The sequence below is a fragment of the Dermacentor variabilis genome, chromosome 4 (genome assembly GCF_050947875.1).
Source record: "Dermacentor variabilis isolate Ectoservices chromosome 4, ASM5094787v1, whole genome shotgun sequence".
Lineage (NCBI taxonomy): Eukaryota > Metazoa > Arthropoda > Arachnida > Ixodida > Ixodidae > Dermacentor > Dermacentor variabilis.
In genome coordinates, this window is record NC_134571.1 from 98,960,261 (window position 1) to 98,975,898 (window position 15,638).

Here is a 15,638-nt window from a genome sequence, read left to right on the forward strand (position 1 = left end):
TTTGTGTGGCGAAGGAGGAGAGAGAAAAAAAGGCTGGTTGCGGGATGCCTGAGCGGGAAGGAAAAGTTTAAGCGAGGAGAAGGGAAGAGTTGGAGGGGAGCCGAACAGGGAAGAGGAGGACTTTCGGGAGAGGGAGAGGGGGGAGGAGGAGCCAGGGCCCCCACCACCGACCGGGCCTTGGTTCGGTCCGGGCCCCCAGTCGCCGGAGCCCAGCGCCAGTGCAAGCAGCCTGGTCGCGGCTGCGCGCCCTGTAAGCGGCGGCGCGGCGCTACACCACTGCCCCCCTTTCCCCAACCGACGCCGAATTCGACGACTGGTGCCAGGATTCTCTCATCGCCGGGCGCCGGTCCCGAGCGCGGTCGGAGAGAAAGAAAGAGGAAGGACTTTGAGTGACTGACGCTCTCGGCAGCCTGCCGCTGTGCTCCTTCTCGTCTGTGCAGTGCTGCGGTGCTGACTTTACCAGTTGTCGACGCGTTTCTTCACTTCCGATCGACAACTTTGCTGTGGCTGGCGGCAGCGGCGGCATTAGGCAGTGCGTAGAGGGCTGCTCCCGGATCGCTTTCTGCCTTCGTGTGCGGTTTTCGGGTTTCGCGTGCATCTCGAGCCTGGGACTCGGAGGACAGTTTGGTGGAAATCGTCCGACGCGCGTCTCCCGCTCAACTTGTTCGCGGTCGAGAAAGTGCCGCTGCGTCAAGAGCGCTTCACAGGTCCTTGCCAACTTATCAACACATATTAAGACATCTATATTTCTGAGACACCATGTTACTTAAGCTTATTCCTGGGTAATCTACGATAACTTTGCGTTCTCCGCACTAGTCACATCGCTGTCTTTCGGCTCAGACTCCTTTTGTGGCCTTGCGTGTTAATTATCACTCAGTCACTATCGTCGCTACTTATATTAATCTTGTTCCCTAAGCGGCCCATTTTCCTTAAGCGAACTTCTTTGTTTTTCCTTGCAGAAATATTTAGTTACCGCCTGTCTTCAGTGCTCAAAATTGAATCTTTTTGTCGCAAGTTTTGTCGTGTGCTGCGTTTGTATACCCGTAATTTTTTTTTAACTGACCAAATTCGGCGCATAGCTCATGGGCAGATCCCACTACTGTGCGCGCAACGACACCGAACAGGACTTCTAAGCACCAGAACACTGTTCTTGGCCTGTTGGCAAGCAGCAAATCAGTGCTGGGACAACCTGTCTCGTGCGCTATCACGCCCACCACGGCGGCTGATACCCACAGAACTGATACCCATCGGTGAACGAGAAACCGGGCTAAGGAAACACGCGGCTCGGAATTCACATCCGCTGTCTGGATTATCGCGCACGCAAGTCGCGACGCTATAGTCCGCTGCAGAACTGCTCCGGGAAGCTGTCGTCCCTTGCGCGCCGAGCTGCGAAACCCACAGTCTCGGTAGAACGGTATCTTAGCGCGGGTTTCTGAGCTCGGCTACAAAGCATTCGTCGCGTGATCCGGAACGATGTGACAGACCTGCACGCCGAACGCTGATAACCGGCAGTGAAAAAACGCGAAGGAAAAGTAACTCTGTGCGCTTCTTCGGCGACCACAGCACACGGCCGAGTTCGACTCGGTGCTGTGACGGCGAGTCGACGAAGGCGCTTACCTGCGGGAGCAACTTGGAACCACGCAGCCCTAGACGCGCGGCGACGACCTTCCGGAGCGCGCGACTGAGCCATAGGCTTCCTACTCGAAGAGCACGGTAAGTTTTCATGGCCACGCTTTCTGCGCGGCCCCGCGTCGCGAACGCTCTACAGGTGCACGCTTCGGGCGTGCCCGCCGCACGGTTCGAGGAATGGAATGTAGCGGCTCCAAAGAAGTGCGTTCTTTGAGGTGCCGCCTATATGGAGGGTTTTTTTTTTTTAGCTGCCCCAAATGTGTTAAAGATTGCCTGGGGCAGATAGCCCAATTCTAACCCTTGATCTAATCTAATCGATGACGCGGCCGTTACTTGTACGAGAAGTCAAAATGTTCCACTGAATAATTAGCGTAATTGCGCTTATTAACTTTTAATTAATTACTTTACGCCACGTATTCTTTATCGACGAATTATAGCCACTGAGTTTGCAGGGCGTACCCGCTTGGAACGAATTCTGTGGACAGCTCAAGTTTCAAGATGCTAAGTTTCAAATTATTCGACGAAATGCATTTGCATTCCCGTTACTTTCTTTAAGAGACCGCTGTTGTATGCCTTGAAGCGCGAAAGTATTTTGGACTACAATGCACTTCGACGGACACCGTGATGATAAATATCTTGGAACTGGTGCGGTCCAGAGAATTCGTTCCGAGTGGATACGCCCTGTGAACACAGTGGCTACAAATCGTAGATAAGAAACATGTGAGCTATAGTAATAAATTAAAGTTAATTAGCGCAATAACGTCACTTATTCAATTCAACATTTTGATGCCTCGTTGAAGTAATGGTCGCCTCATCGATTAGTTTAGATAACGGGCTATAATTGTGATATCTGCCGTAGACAATCTTTAGAATATTTGGTTCAGCTAAAAAAAATAGCAATAACCTGTATGCAGAGAGAGAAATTGGGTTGGAAAGGCAGGGAGGTTAACCGGAATAGCTTCTGGTTTGCTACCCTGCACGGGGGAAGTGCAAGGGTAAAAGAAAGGCGTAAGCGGTAGCGAAGACATAAAACAAGGGCATACAAAAATAAACAGAGCGACGCGAGTGGTTGCACGCGCAATAATTTCCTCTCCTTTGAGCGGGATTTCCATTGATATACTATATTTCTGTCAAATAAGGACGACCCAAATGAGGGCAATGTAGTCGTGGGGTTCAGTCTTTTCGTATGAATTTGGGCGCAAAACAAAAAAAAATTGATCATGATACCTTGCTGTGCAACTCACACAGGTCGTATAGTACCTGCGTCGATTTGTCTTCCGGTGAATTCTGCCTAGCAGCATCAGGGCAAGTTCAATTAAAGCAATAAGTACTTTTATTGAAAGATGTACTTCTACATATATTTTTATTTTCACTGAGATTTCGCAAGGCCGTCACATTAAAACTACATGTGGGCCTAGTTGGTACATAATTCTTAGGTCTCAGGTGTTTGCGCTGTAACGTTAAGTTACGTCACATTAATTCGTCTTGAATGTTCAATAAAGCACTGTATGTATTTTATCATGATATTTTTTCATCAAAAAATAAAAAGCCACAACCGTAGCGGCCCTAGCCGTAGCTGAAGAGAGCCAATGAATGGACGTCGATCATTTTCACTGCCCGGGAGCAGGCAAAGGCCGACTGATTTGTTAAATAAGGCACAAGGAAAAAAATTAAAATCAAGTGGCGAGATATTGGTGAAATCAAAGCTGCGGTAAGAGATAAACCTAGTTTAAAATGTATTAGAACAATAACGTAACTATGTTAAGGCTACAGTTATTTACACAACAGCCCTGGTATTTTCGATGAATTAGCCATCTTATTTAAAAAACGATTCCTAGGCAAGAGTGCTTTGAAAACTCCGGCACAGTAATACCAATTGTGATAATGAATTGAGCATTAGTAAATGCGAATGAACAGATATGTGTGTGTGTAGTGCCAATTCCTTGCATCTAGTATTGAAATGCGGTTGGATTGCGTCTGCACGAGCATCTACTTTCCGAGGAAGGGGAAGTTGTTCCCAACGTAAACAAGAGTTGTTATGGGAGATATGCTCGTCACAACACCACGTCGCTGTCTCGATCGAAGCGGCTATGCTTCGTGCAGGCGCAAGAAAAACACAACGAACAAACTTCGGATATGCGTGGGACGTTTGCCACTAGCCCCTCTTTTAATGCACGAGCAAAAATGCACATATAGGAATGCTTCTATGAAATGCGCGTGCGTGTGAACTTTCGGTCAGCCTCCCCATAAGGTGCTCCCGAAGTGAAAGTTAAAAAAGTTCACATATCGCGAGCTTGTAATTTACAATTATATATTTGTCCAACATCGGGATCAACGTTCGCGTTATTATCGTCCGCGTTGATTGGAGACGATAATACGTGACCCGAAAAAAGCCGCCTTTTATGTCATGTCAACAGACGCAGTGGCCTGTAACCACTGAACTCGGTGCCTCCAGCAAACTAGGACCTCCTCCTTCAATTTTCCTACGCATATTCCGATATTATACTTCTAGAATCCTGTGAAAGAGTACCGCAAAACGTCACTGCCCTTCGCTCGCATTTCCCCAGCTACAAACCTTGCAGTTTTCATCACACTAGCGCGTCGACCAGTACGCTTTCCGTGTGAGCAGCCTTTAGGGCTATAGTATCTTGAAGAACTGGGTGTTGTCATGCTCAACCATCGAGAAGGAGCGTGAGCCTCTAAACTGAGTGGCCAGTTGAAGTAGTTAACTCTTCTATATTGCAACTCTTTGCAACGCCTATTGTTGCATCTTGCGTGGGCAATATACATCTGTCTTCAGTGCGTCAGTGCGGGACTTACGCAATGCATAGCAGCAGATGGTCAGATGGGTCAGGAATAACTTCGTTTGTGCAGCAACGATCCAAGCTATATTGTGAGCCGGCTTTGGAAAAAGCAAAAGAGTAATTTTCCATACAACAGCAGACGCGGTTACACTGGTACATAATGATAAATAATGATTTTTTTTAAAGACGATGGCATTTCTTACACCGCACACTTAAAAGGGGCCTGACCATTGAAGAGTAAGTGGTAAGCAAGTGTAAAAGATTAAAAGAATAATAATATAAAAATAAAGAAAACTGTAAAATCCGCCTATTCGACAGCCACAGCGGTCGCAGAACCATTCTGTTCGATCAGTAATCAGAACTACATTGAAAAGTGAGAATGTAAAACGGAGAAATGCTGACCAAGGAAGAACTAGATTATTTTATTAGAATTCTTAAAACCGGCATTCATTTTTTATTCCAAACGCCTGGGCACGTACCCACTAGCAAGCTCGCCCACTTCCGAACGTATGCTGGACGGAATACTTGACTCCGGCCTGAGTTTACAGAACCATGAAAAAAGAACAGTAAATTCCAAGCTTTGGAATTTTGTTTTCCGTGAAAACTCACATTTCGGATAAGCGCGAACGTAGAATTCCTCTGCGCAGTTCTTCCTCAATACGCCGGGAGTCACTATAGTGTTACAACAACTTAATTATATAAATGTCAGGATAATATGTTGTAGATAGCATATTTCCCCCTTTTGAGGAAATGGTTGTAAGTGGGAAGCAGCGTAATGGCAAGAAGCAGTGGAATGCAAATGACACAATCTGCACCGTTTCCTTCTATGCATTACAACCCAACCTTGCACTAAGGATGCCGCTGTGCGCATTCGATTTTCATTACTGATTTACCGTGATTGGCATTCAGAGAGGCCGCAATTTTAATTTGTACTGCCTGTGCTTAGGGCCACTGCAGCACCCCACCTCCCTCCCCCCAACGTTGCTGCTCATGCGGCGTCCTACAGCACCTTCTGCGCGCACTTTGCTATCATTCAAGGCCAGTGATGGCACAGATGCCATTTGCCACGAACATTCAGTCGTGGCGTGCACGCTTAACGCGAATGAAAGCAAATACAGACTACGTGCTTATTCCAAGGCGTGCGACGCTGCTGATGTTCAGCCCGCTGTGAACAGCCTTTGGCCTTAAAATGCCTTGACCACTTGTGGGTTCATACGCGCTCTATGGCGGTGCAACTTTGAACGTTCCATTTCAATGAACATTTAAGCAATTGTTGATCAATCAGCCAATCGATCAGTAAATTGATCAGTCCATCGATCGATCAATCGATCGAGTGATCAATCAATCCAAGTAAACACACAACCATCAATAGGCCAAGCCTGCTTTTGAAGGCTCCTTACAGCCGTCATTCCCGCCAGTTACTCTGTGAATATGAAATGACATTTTCTTGAACTTTTCGCTATATCTATTCTATTTTCTTTATAAGGCACTCATTATTTTGGCTGTGGTACGTTATTTCGGTATATAACGCGCCAAACCACTCATTCAGGCAGCGCATCGCAGGTCTTTCACCCATTATTGTGGAGATACAATTGGCCTACCCTGGTAGGCGATGTATACGGTACCCTAGTAATTCTGTTGCGAAATCGCGACCACTGACGTCAAATCTTCAAACTCTCCTGAATTCCCACATACGTCCAGGTGCGCATTCAAGTTTGCCAGTCATATTGAAAACCTTGACACGGGGAAGTCTCTAGTGAGAAGATGTGTTTCACAAGTTTTCTGAATATAGTTTCCGGAAGACACAAGCTTCGCAGGTTTTGCTTATAGACAAATTGAAAAGCAGGTTATGGGCAGAGCAGCCTTTATCTCTGATTAGTACTTTCTCGACTGTCGTGCATGCACATTATAGGATAGCGAAAGAAAATCGCACCTGCACACCATCGTTACCAAGAGTGAAGGCAACCTTTGGCGTATTTTTGACCCAGTGTATCTTAGCCTCAATAGCAGCCTACATCATTTAACATTGCGCAAAGACAAATTATTTAACCCAATTATCAGAATTAAACACTCGAAGGTGGGCGATGATGCATGCGTCATAATTATAAGTGGAAGCCTTTGAAATTTTTAGTTTACTTTGCATGAACGGCGAGAAACTGCCGCCGGCGGTAAAATAAGTAAGCAAAAAGTCATATTTTGCTGAATAATAGTAACGTTGTCGTCCGACTGCGAGGTACGATCGATGCTCATTAGTGGCTAACCTCAAATTTGCCATCAAGTGCAAATCTCGACATTTTGAGTGCGCGTTCTCCGCGAACTGTGTTCGAGCGTTCACTCGTTCCTATGTTTGCGTCCATAAAAGTTCAAATATGATGTGCGTCTGGAGGTAAACATAAATGGCCGCTCATTTAATGTTTCGATAAATATTCTATATGAATTATTTCATTCCTGCTTTTTTTTCGTATATTTTATGGGAACCTTGAATACAGCCATACATCCACTATCCAGCCATCACAAGGAAAATAAATTTTCATGTATTTCAATACGTTCGCTCGCTTCGACTGTTCCCATTTTCCCCAATACTTAGGGGAATGCAGTGCTCTTCTATATATGTGGGACCAGCATGTGACTATGTTGCGCCGTTCATTTGTGTTCCTTGTTTAAGTGCTCTGCTACATTGAGTTCTAGGTGTGGGACGGCTAAGCAGCTGAATAACAAAAGTCAATCACTCCGTGGTCTACAGTCAGTGATCTCCGTGTACTGCTGTGTGAAATTATTAAGTTTCGCATCACCTTGGAGCGATGATAGAAAAAACGAAAGAGCTGATGAAAAAGCAGGCTGAGCTTGGTTGGCTATCCTGCACGGCGGAAGGGGGAAAAGGGAACATAAATGTGAGAGAAGAAATGTTCACAGCATGCACCCCCCATATATGATCCCATGTTCACGGTTCAATAAGTCGCAGGTGGTCGCACAAGCTTTGTGTGGATCTGAAAAAAAAAAATTAAGCAACGCTTTTGTGCCTTCGTGCATCGTTGACGCACAGATTCACGCTTCAATAATATCAGGATTACGAACTACACTCAAAAGAAATATCTTGAGCGCGAGCTTTGATCATGCAGTACCGATTGAACGAAAGAGCTGAAACGTGCAGAGACAGTCTAGAAGAAACTTATCTGTCTTCATTAAGTGCCACTTCATGGCAGTACGCCTAATTGCGTTTGTTCATTGGCGCAACCTGCCACAACTGCAGCAGGTAACACGTCCTTTTTTCTGTTTTACGGCACTGTTTAAAAACGCGTTGAGATTATTAACCGTCATAATGAGCAAGCTAGGAAGGTCGCATTGAGGAGTCACTCTTACTTTGTTGAGAAATAACAATCCCTTCTTCGGCTTATAAGCGCGCGTCGTTATTTTCATAGCCACACAGGCTCCAAGATGAAGGATGATGGCTTCTTTGAGTGAGAAGTGTCGTGCATTTCTCTCGGCATGCCACTGGCCCTGATATATTGGATGACATGCTAATCAAGTACTCAAAACTGTTGTCGAGCGCTTTTCTAGCGAGGTTCTCGCAGATCAATTTCCCTGCTTTGCAGGCAGCGCGGCTTCTTGAATAAAGTAATGACCAAGTTTAAATAATCTAAATAATGCTCCTAAGCAACACATCTCATAATCGGTTGCTTGATAAACATACGTTCTTTCCAGCGCCATTGAACAGGAGCTGAAAGTGCTTGATTATAAACCGTTGCCTCAGAAACCACTTAGCAGTGTTTTTGAACAGCAGTGAAAGCATCAGTCGGTAGCCGACGCAGCCCACTGCTCAGGGAATTCAAGAATCAATTTGTTGTTGAGACGGCTTTCTAAATATACGGAGGCATTCCGTGTAATCACTGAGCCATTTTCATGAGTCCAACAAAGTATCTTTCAAATACAGCCATTAAATTCTGAGGGCAAAAGGGAAAATTCGTGTCACTGGTTGCATTTAGAATGAAATCCCGGAGTCGTGAATTTACAAGCTATAAACGTGTTCTCGCGAGGATTCTTTTCCAAAAAGTATTCGCCACCTAAGAAGCTCGAACTCACTGAGCTCTTCGGAGCACTATGAACTGGTCTTGGCCATCCATCGCAATTAATTGCTAGAAAATTGCTCCCTGGCGCCTGCACCCAAGTTCCTACACGCACATCCAGGCAAGCCTGACCACGCTGGCACCCACCTGTAGGCCTGTGGCGCATGTTGAGAAGTGACTGACGGACTCCTCCTTTATTACGTACAAGTCCTGACCGAACTGATCCAACTCGTCGGCTAGGCAGACAACTAGAGCAAAGCGGGTGAACGCGGACCACGGTTTCGGATTAAACTTCACTTCGTCTCTGTCGCCAGCATGTGACCGTGAAAAAAAAAAAAAACTGCCCACTTGAGAAAGGACTATAGATGTATGGAGGGATGGATGGATAGTTGTAGAGATAGATGGATGCAGGGATAGATATGAGCGTCCCCTTTGGAGTGGGGTGGTGGGTTGCGCCACCATGCTCTTGCACCAAACTTTCTGAACCTCTATTTTGAACTTTGTTTTTGTGCGGCGACATTGTTTGTCGTTTGGTTACTTTTCTTCCACCAATCTTCAAATTGCCTCTTGCGGCATATATTACGCTGTGGTGGAGTTGAGCACCATCTGGAGGTGTTGCAAGGTACCACGCCCGCCACTTTATTGCCTATGAGATATGCGCGCGCCGTCACTCGCATACCTCGGAGACCATGGCCGCTCTAGGAATTTTAAAATGCGGAAAAATGAGTTTGTGTTTGAGTTTACGCATAACAGAATTATGCTTTCTCGTATAATATTACAATCCGACACCCTCATGTCTGTAGGTTGTAAGTCGTACTTTAGGATTTTTCTGACCTGTTTTGCTTTGAGAAATTCAGTTCCGTAACTTCGTTACGCTACATGGAGTGCCTGCGTGGTTCGGTATACGTGGTTCAAGATAAGTTCTTGCCGAAACGACGGCCGACGCTGAACGCGGGACGCCCAATTTTTCGCGACACGGGGCCCTTATCCCTTTCGCGTAAAAATGTCAAATCCGGCGTCAGCGTAGTGGGAGGCTACTCTATGGTGTCCTCGTCACATCGCTGCGCAACGAGCCAAAGCTTGCTGCGAGTCATGAGACAAAGAAATCACTTTAAAATATAGACTAGTACTGAAATGGAACTTATATCACGTTTATCGAGGCAACTACATCTCTGCTTCAAGATCACTTAGTCCCTCCCATGAGCTGGTGTTGCCTAATTTTACATGTTCATGTCATCCCAACCGATAAATACTCTGATCGTACACTGAAAAATGAGCCTTAGTAGAAGTATTTGCACTCTGTGGCGATGCGTTGTCCAATGGACATGAAAGCTGAGCTGAAAAAATCTGAATTAATCTGAAAAGCTGAATTAATCTATTGTATGGTTGCCTCCTACATGCTGCTCTACGCATTCACTTCCACGCAAATAGATATGTTGTGTGCGGGATGGAAATGAAAACCGAGCGAGAAAAGGAGGGAGTTAAGATCACAGTACGGCCTTACAAGTGTGGGTTCAAACAGCACCCCTTTCTTAGGTTCTGTTTTTTTACCCGCAGCGATATCCCAGTGGCTATGGTGTCACGCTGCTGAAGAGAGTCACAGGTTCTATCCCAGCCGCGGCGGCCACATTTCAATAGAGGCGAAACGCAAAAAAAAGAATGCTTGTGTACTCGGATTTAGGTGCGCTTTAAAGAAACCCAGGTATGCATAACGGCGGTGTTTGCACAGCGCACGAAGGTCGGAAATGAAGGACAGAGGAGTAAAGAGTGCTAACCTGTAGCTAGTCTGTATTTGTGGACGAGCATAATACATATGTGTGGCAAACTGGAAAACACACAGAAAAAAAGGGGGGATACGCAAACCAGCATTACAAGTGAAATTACTTCACGTGCCCACGATTGCCCTGAGCTTGGCCAGATAATCTCGCTCAAGTTATGTTTAACACGAAAGACATTCAGGCAGTGCAGTCGGATTTTAATCAGAATGAAGACATATGTTCAGTAAAGCTTAAGAACCGTGCAAAAAAACTTTGTGACGTCTTAAGATTCCAAAGGTTTTCAAAAGCAATCGACATCTACAAAAAGCTGAGTCTGGACATGTTATTCACAACAAAAACTCGCAAATTACACTGCCTGTTACGGGTTATTGTTACAGAAAATGGGACCTGGCGAAAATCTGTAGCCCTTTTCTTGCAAGAAAACTTTAGGCTTCTAACCATTGACGACCCTTTCGTGGTAAAGAACTCAGATGCTGTTATTAACATTCTTAAACAAACTAACACAACAGTCTAGCCGTTGTTTAGTGACATTAAAGATTTATATTACTCTGTCGCAAGACCAGCTACTCTTGTGTGTAGAAGAATGTATGGATACATTCGGGTCTTCCGCGATCCGAACATACACGGGTATTCACAACAGCACTTAGCTGGAATTCGCTTGAGGAAGACGAAGTGCTTCTCTTGTGGAACACATCTCACCCGTCTCTGTGCTTTTCTGTACTTCTCACTGCACTTGTGGGGTCTATCACCCCCTACATCGCGGTGTTGGATGTACAACACCCCGAGTACCCTCCCGATTCCCGTTCACCCGCGGAGATGGCTTCGAGGAAGCGAGGAAATACATCGCGTGACAGCGAAGACACAAAGCTGTACTCCGCATCAGGTGACGAGTCCTCGGAAGACAGCCTTAGACTTGTCCGGCACTGCGAGGCCAAACTAAGAATTCTCAGCGCATCTTTGGTGTCATGTTCGACCACCGTGAGAACTGCGCCTGAACGTTGGCCTTACTCCATCCTGTTTGTGCCAAAGAACGCCACTGACAACCTACACGTGAGCACTCTCCGTGTATCTAGAAAAGACGGTGCCAATCGAGATCACGGATGTCAGTATAAACACTAGGAGAAACATCCTGGCAATCGACGTGATGAAGCCGAGTGCGCTGAACATACTACAATATGTAACGCAGCTGGGTAACATCAAGGTTCGATCCATTGTGCCAGCAAATGGTGCCACAGTAACAGATGTCATCTATGACATTGACAATGAAATACCCAACGCATACCTCCCAGTTTTCATAAAGCCATCAAGTGAACACAACGTCATTGTGCACGTTGGCCGCCTCTGTAACACACGTTGTGTGAAGATAACGTTCAAAGGTTACTGTCTTCCATCCTATGTCAAGGTTGGCCACCTTCGCCACCAGGTTCGACCATTTATTCCAAGACCAATGCAATGTTTTAACCGTCAGAGGATTGGCCATGTGAATGGTGTTTTGCAGAAATTCCGCTGGGTGCCCTCGATGCGCGCAACCCCACACAGAAGACAATCGGAGCGCAACTACGTTGAAGAGTCCTAACTGTCAAGGTGATCACGGCGCCTCTTTCAAAGACTGTCCCCAGATAAAGAAAGAGATCACCATTCTTAAACAAATGTTGAAAAACAGCTCTACCCACAAAGAGGCCGCTGCGAAAGACCGGCGAAGACGACGTCACCATCGAAGGCCCTCAAGATGGAAAACATCAACTTTTCAAGAAAAGTCCACTCGTCAAGCAGCACCATCAGCGGAAGTTTCCAGCACACAAAACACCGATGTTTGAAGGGCGAAAACTGCCATATCTCTCTCTACAAATGAATGGCCGGCCCTTACGCGTACACGACCGGCAGAAGAGCCACAGATGAAGCTGCCCCCACTACGGCAAGGCGCTGTATCCGAGGAGTTATGGAAACAGATGAGCAAGTGGTAATTCTTCTTAGGCCTTTAATGAATGTCATTCGCGTGTTGCTAAACAACATGCACACACAGTCTTCCAGAAGTGCGCTTCAAGGACTGGACACTCTGAGACCGATGCTGGCAACCCTTGAGTAGATCATGGCTCCCCAGCGACCCTGTTTCAGGGATGAGGTACGACAAGCAGCTATTTTTCAGAGGAATGCCCACGGACTCGGAGCGCGCATTGCTGATTTCCGTCGCTTCGTGTATGCCAAAATGTTTCCCATTATCGACATTTGCGAGCCAAACTAATCGAACACGATGAGGCTTTCTAAATATGAATGGTTAATGTCGTCAACTGTTGGTGAAAACATTAAGGCTTTGGTGTTTATTCGCTGTGGCCTCACTCACGTTCATCACCCTGTGCCACCCAATGAAGATAATTATTATATATGCCTAACAGTAAAGAAAGAGAATTTTACCTTTACTGATGTGGGCGTGCCTACGTACTCCATCAAGACGATTTGGTCACAAAAGACTACGAGCCATCCTTTCCTCAACTCCCGATCCCTGTGTCATTATTGGATACTTCAACGCCCATCATACATTCTGGGGAAGTTCGAAGATCAACGCAAGAGGGAGAGCTCTGGTATCTTTCGCCTCTAGTAATGAACTCTGCTTGTTAAATGATGGGAGCCCTACGTTTCTACGTGGCTCTACATACAGCAGCTGTCGTGACTTGGCTTTTGTCTCGAGAAGCCTTGTCAGATGTGCTGGGTGGTTTGCGGACATAGAGGCGCACGGAAGCGACCATATCCCCACGTACGTCAAATCAGAAGATTGTCTCCTTCCAAAATAAGGAATACGATCCAAAGAGTGTACTGGACTAAATTTTAGTCTGTCATGGAAGAACACTTGGAAGTCGAGGCAATGAAAAGCGCGGTGCAAGGCATTATGCGTATTCTCACATGCTCTTTGAAACTGAGGGAATTTGATGTGGATACAGAACGACTTCGAGCAATCCGATGACGTGCTGAACGAAGCTACCGGCGTACGAAGGCAATGGATGATTTACGGACCGCCAGGCGCAAGCAAAAGAAGATCCAGCGCCGGTTAGACAAGCTCGAATCGCATCGTTTGCCTGCCTTCTGTGTGTCACTGGATCCACGCAAGCCTTCGTCGCGACTATGGAGAACGGTGCACGGTCTCCGGACATCCCCCCCGTACAGCGGTTCCCATTAAAGGCTCTAGCCCTCTCTCAAAAGAGACCGGAGATGGACAAGGCAGATGAGTTCTGCGCCAGATTACCCGGCCAACTCACAGCTCCCAACATTCCACCGCATTCGAGTAGTTGTTCGCCTCCACGTGATAACAGCATAATTCTGTTATTCTCAATCCGCGAATTTAAGGCAACATTAGCTTTGTGTGGCCGTACATGTACAGGTAGGACTGATGGAATTTCCTACCGAGCTCTGTGTCAACTGGGTGAGTGAGCGAGAGTTGTTCTCCTTGAGCTGTACAATGAATCTTGGAGAAATGGCACGCTACCAATAAGTTGGAAGACAAGTTGCTTTGTTCCACTGCTGAAGTCTGGCAAGTCGCCGTTGGAACTCTCATCATATCACCCGATCGTTTTGGCAAGCTGTGTGGGCAAATTAATGCAGAGGATGGTACTAGGACGCCTGAAGTGGTACTTGGAGTACCACACCTACCCGTATTCCATGGTGGGCTTTTGACGTGGTCGATCATAGATTGATAACGTTGTCGACCTGGTCACCTGCATTCAACATGAGAAATACCGTAAGCGTCTCGGCACTTCTTTTTTCCTCGACATCAAAGGGGCGTATGACAACGTTACGCATGAAGCAATCTCCTCTGCTCTCGAAGAAGTAGGAGTGAGTGGTAGAATGTTTCAGTGAATACGGAGCTATCTCTCCATACGATCCTTTTTTGTAGTCCCCGAGAAAGGTCATACTTCTCTACATTGTAGCTACCGCGGCGTCCACCAGGGCGGTGTGCTTAGCCTTGTGTTATTTACTCTAACCGTAATTGCTCCCCTTGAGCACGTGCGCAGCACAGTCAGGCTATCAATGTACGTGGATGACATCTGCATACAAACGTCTGCAGTAATACGCCTACAGCTACGAGCGAGAGTTCAGAGAGCCGCCACACAATCTGCTATCTACCTCCGTAATCGAGGCCTGGAAATTTCCTCCGAGAAATGCGCACTAGTGCCATTGACGCGCAAACCCATCACAAACCACAGCGTGATAATAAATGGCCAAATAATACCATATGCTTGAGCGTACAAGTTTCTAGGTGTCATAATCGACAGGGACTTGTCATGGAGCCCTCACGTATCATACGTGAAGAAACGGTTGACAGGCATTTACCAGCTGTTCATGTTTATCACTGGCGAAACTTGGCGTAGGTCAACAAATGCTATGTTACAACTGTACAGGGTGCTTTTTGTAGGCTTTTGCGAAACAACTTGCCAGCAATAACACAACACATATAAAACGAATCTGCGCCCAATACAAAGTGTTCAGGCTCAAGCGCTCCACATCTGTCTAGGCCTGCCTCAGAGCGCATCAACAGTGGCTACTATACCAATCGGTAGAAGCCACTTTGTCAAAACCCACATTGAAATTGAAGCGCCGAGGTCCTATATAAGCCATCTTGCCCGAACTCCTCTCCCCCACCTAGCCTGTCAACCAGTGGACAGACCACGCACATCTTTCAGTCAAACAATAACCGCACATTGTAAATCATTGCCAGCTTGTTTCACTCCCGCTGCGGGACCTTCGATTCCTCTATGGTGCCTCGCTCAGCCAAAAATCAACCTCACAATATCTGGCATCAGAAAAAAAGCTGATCTATCATCACCAGCCATATACCGTGACTCAACGCATAACTACACTGATGGATCTGCTTTGCCAAACAGCTCCGCTGTGGCAATCGTGCTACCAGCGAAAGTTACCATCAAATTTAAGACGACTCACGCAACAACATCTACGGTAGCAGAGCTCGCAGCGCTCTTTACCACCTTCCATTACATTGATGATGAACCGCCAGATAAGTGGACGATCTTCTGCGATTGAAAGGTGCCACTGCTGTCTCTACTGTCACCATTACGACGCGGACCGCACGAATAGCTAGTATTTCAGATTATAGAGACAATGTGCCATATAAGTGATGCAGGCCATGAAATAACTTTCCAATAGCATCCAAGTCACTGCGGGATTATCCGCAATGAACGTGCCGATCAAGCTGCCCGTTCAGCCCATACTGAAGACCACCACGTACCAATAACACTTTCTTGAACTGACACAGCACGGAATCTCCGCCTGCTTGCTCAGCAGTGCACCTCGTCGCAATGGAATGAGCCACATTTCAGAAATTTCCGCCTATACTCCCTTGATCTCACATTAAG

General features: G+C 46.5%; 1 long non-coding RNA gene across 1 annotated transcript in view; it reads left to right on the plus strand.

The window, feature by feature from the left end:
* The first annotated feature begins 217 nt into the window (after positions 1-217).
* Positions 218-15,638, plus strand: part of LOC142579573 (uncharacterized) — a 163,403-nt gene continuing 147,982 nt past the window's right edge. Inside the window, exon 1 of the long non-coding RNA XR_012827420.1 lies at positions 218-1,713. This is a non-coding gene — a long non-coding RNA (uncharacterized LOC142579573). The remainder of the gene's footprint in view (positions 1,714-15,638) is intronic.